General features: G+C 43.9%; 1 long non-coding RNA gene across 1 annotated transcript; it reads left to right on the plus strand.

The window, feature by feature from the left end:
* The first annotated feature begins 1,632 nt into the window (after positions 1 to 1,632).
* Positions 1,633 to 3,736, plus strand: LOC118159666. The gene is made up of 2 exons (XR_004747197.1): positions 1,633 to 2,030; positions 3,675 to 3,736. It is a non-coding gene; the product is annotated as an uncharacterized LOC118159666 (long non-coding RNA).
* The last annotated feature ends 504 nt before the right edge of the window (positions 3,737 to 4,240 follow it).

Genomic DNA, 4,240 nt, shown 5'->3' on the forward strand with positions numbered 1-4,240 from the left:
GCTGACCAGACTTCTAGGAAACACCCCTAGAAGATGTGGAGGATTGGTACATAGATGGCAGCAGCTTCGTCCGCCAGGGATTTTTGCTTCACAGGATATGCGGTAACAAACATCAGCCCAAAAGGTGGAAATCATCACCTTGATAAGAGCTCTTGAGCTGGCAAACATTTGGACAGATTTGAAATACACCTTTGGTGTGGTGCATGTACACACCTTTGGGAAAATATGGGAAGAGAGAGGATTTATAAATTCACGAGGAAAAGGACTAATTCATCAGGAGTTGATTCTCCAAGTTTTACAAGCCATCAGGGAGCCTAAGGAGATTGCGGTGGTGCATGTAAAAGGACACAAGCGAGGGCTGAATCCCCAAATCAGAGGTAATAACTTAGCTGACCAGGAAGCAAAAAGAGCAGCTCTCATGGGTGTATATGAACTGACTAAGAGAGCAGACTGCCCGAATTGTGGCAAGGGGAAGGATTTAAAGAAATTTCCATGCTATGATTGCTGGAAAGACTGGGGAGTAGAAGGGATTGAATGTAATTGTTTGGAGGAGGAGAGTCCGCCTTACAGGAAGTGTTACAAGCATGGCCCAGCTAAGTCTTTATGTTCTGGTGGGCACGCCCCCCTCCCCTTGTTTTGTTTTACTACTGTAGAAAAGGAAAAGATGACACAAATGGGGATTCGAGAAAGTGAAAAAGGAAAATGGGTACTACCTGACGGACAAGAAGTGTTACCAAAATCAGTAGCTATGAGGGTGCTACGGAGATTTCATGAACAAATGCATTGGGGTGCTCAGGCGTTAGTAGATCAATTCGCCAATAATTATATGTGTATAGGGATATATAACATAGCAAAGGGAATTGTTAATGGGTGTATGATTTGTCGGAGGGTAAATGCTAAAAATATGAGAAAAAGGGTTCTGGGAGGACGAGAATTAGCCCACCGACCCTTTGCAAGAATTCAATTGGATTTTACCGAACTTCCCAAAACAGGAAGATACAAATATTTGCTGGTAATCATAGACCATCTTACAAATTTTGTTGAAGCATTTCCCACGACAAGGGCTACAGCACAAACCGTAGTGAAAATATTGTTAGAAAACATAATTCCCCGATATGGGATTGTAGAAGCAATAGATTCTGATAGGGGATCACACTTTGTGTCAAAAGTGTCCCGTGACACAATGAAAGCTTTAGGAATCAAATGGGAATATCATACTCCCTGGCATCCTCAGAGCTCGGGGAAAGTAGAACAGATGAACGGGGAAATTAAAAAGCAACTTACTAAATTAATGTTAGAAACGAAAACCTCTTGGATAAAGTGCTTGCCGCTAGCTTTGTTAAGTATACGCGTGAAGCCCAGGACTGATCTGGGAATCTCCCCTTTTGAAATGCTGTATGGTATGCCTTACGATCTTGAGATACCCCTTGATCATCCCCACCTACAAGATGATCAATTAAAACCTTACCTCACACAATTGATAAATAGACGCAGGGAATTACAGAAAAAGGGTTTAATTGTGCAACGTCCTCCTTTGGATATGGCAATCCACAAGATACAGCCTGGAGATAAGGTCCTGATAAAAACTTGGAAAGAAGTTACATTAACACCACAATGGGAAGGCCCCTATGTTGTTTTGCTTACTACAGAAACAGCTGTCCGGACTGTGGAGAAAGGATGGACACATGCCAGCCGTGTTAAAGGACCCATCTGTGACGAGAAGTGGGAAATCGCTCCAGGAAACAAAGACCTGAAGCTCACATTGCGACGAACTCGATAGGTACCGTGGGTTAAGGTAGAGGCTCTCCCCTGAAGAACACTACTGCTGCCGAGAAGAACTAAAACCTCGTAGTTGGCTGCAACCCAACTGACGAGTGAGGCAGAGGAGTGAATAAGTGGGGAAAGAAATGGGCCTCAGCCATTCCTATCGGTATTTAGGGGTTCTCGCAGTGATTTCATCCTGCATAGCGACTCAACACCACCCCCACCAACCCTTTAAATGGACTTTAAGTCGATTCGAGGATCAACAGGTTATTGCTACCCAGATAACATCGGGGGGGCCAAGCTTTACTTCTACGCTATGTAAGCTGATCCCGAGGCCCCAATGCTGGGAATATATGGGATTTTATATGTGCCCGAGTTCGAATCCTGGAAAGGGGTACTGCAACTCCCCTAATCAATATTACTGCAGCTACTGGGGTTGTGAGACTATAGCCCCTAGCTGGATACCGGGATACGGTAGAGATAAATACTTAAGGGTCCAATGGGGTCCATATGGGTGCATTCCACCGCAAGGGTGGGGAGGACGTGGAAACTGCAAATATCTTTTTTTAAATGTTACCCAACCCACGGATAGAGGGTGGAACATGGGAAGAGTGTGGGGAATAAGGTATACGGAACCTGGAACTGACAAGGGAGGACTCATACTAATAAAGAAGGAAATACCCGAGACTTCCAAGGTAGTCGGGCCTAATAAAGAGTTATTAGGGGAAGTTTTGATTGCCCAGACTGTAAAGATACCTGGGACTGCCCGACCTACTACAGTGTTTTTCAATAAGTCGACAGAGTTATCCTTTCCCACACTGCTTCCAAGCATTGTGAAAAAGAAAGAGGTTGTACCCGGGAGTAGTATGTGGAAAGTTATAAATGCTAGTTTCCAGGTACTAAATCAAACTAATCCTGAGATAACTGAAGGGTGCTGGCTATGTGTAAGTGTTAAGCCCCCATATTATGAAGCTATAGGGGATATGGGGAGGTCTGAATATTCAAATGAGTTAAATCCTTCCAAATGCAGTTGGGGTCAGGAAATCGGGATAACTTTGACTCAAGTTACAGGAAAAGGTAGATGTGTCGGCACAGTTCCAAGAGATAAAAATGATCTGTGCCATGTCACTGAAAAAATGGACCGAACCCACAAATGGTTAATTCCTGCAAATAACACTAGGTGGGTATGTTCATCGTTAGGAGTCACTCCTTGCATATCTTTAAAATTGTTTAGCACATCTCATGATTTTTGTGTACAGGTGGTCATTATACCAAGGATTCAATACCACGCTGAAGAGTATATGTATACCCATCACACAGTGGCTGAATACCATCTGGTAAAGAGGGAGCCTATTACGGCCGTCACCTTAGCCACTTTAATGGCTCTCGGGGCTGCAGGTGCAGGAACTGGAATTGCTTCCCTGGTAAAACAAAGCCAGGAATTTACTTCTCTACGCATTGCCGTAGATGAGGATCTGGCCCGTATAGAGCAATCAATAACAGCTCTGGAAAAATCGGTTAGGTCATTATCTGAAGTGGTACTCCAAAACCGTAGAGGGTTGGATTTGATTTTCTTACAACAAGGAGGACTGTGTGCAGCCCTGCGTGAAGAATGTTGTGTATATGCAGATCATACTGGGGTGGTGAGAGATACAATGACTAAATTGCGGGAAGGATTAGAAAAACGCAAAAGGGAAAATGAGGCTCGTCAGAATTGGTATGAATCCTGGTTTAATTACTCACCTTAGCTTACTACCCTGCTATCAACCATAGCGGGGCCCTTGTTGTTACTTATATTAGCACTGACTTTTGGACCATGTATATTCAATCGAGTAATTGCAATTGTAAAAAGCCGATTAGAGGCAGCTCATCTTATGCTCGTGCGTGCTAAGTATGAATCTCTTGAGCAGGAGGACAACGCAGAAACTTTGATGCTCAGCAAGCAAATATTGCAAAAATTCAATGAACAAAATATGTTAGAAAAAGAAAAAGGAGGGATTGTAATAAATTAGTGGGGGTTTGTTCATTGTCTTTGAGGAATTTGGAGGATCTGCTGAGGAGATAAGGGTGCACAATTTAATGGCCTTGATAAGGGGGAGGATTAAGCAAACAGATAGCAGGAGGGGGTGTTGGGTAAACATCCTTGAGTGAAAACAGACTCTGTGAAGTTCCTTACCACAAGACATCCTTTTTGCCACTTCACTTCCCCCACCTGAACACGAGCACAACGCGTGATCACCGGCAGAGGAACAACGACCCCCCTCTCAACAATAGACTGCGCAGCCTCAGCCAGTTCAACAAGTCCTGACAAGCCGGAATTCGACTGCTATAAAACAGCAACCCTGGAAAGGGAAGTTGCGTGCTGTTGCGGAGTGGAGACTCCCCAGCTGCCCAGCGCTGTTTTGCTTGTGTCTGCTTACTTGATTAATAAAATAATTTCAATAGACCAGAAAATTGTGTGGTCTAATTTATAACA

The sequence above is a fragment of the Oxyura jamaicensis genome, unplaced genomic scaffold, assembly GCF_011077185.1.
Source record: "Oxyura jamaicensis isolate SHBP4307 breed ruddy duck unplaced genomic scaffold, BPBGC_Ojam_1.0 oxyUn_random_OJ71506, whole genome shotgun sequence".
Taxonomy (NCBI): Eukaryota; Metazoa; Chordata; class Aves; order Anseriformes; family Anatidae; genus Oxyura; species Oxyura jamaicensis.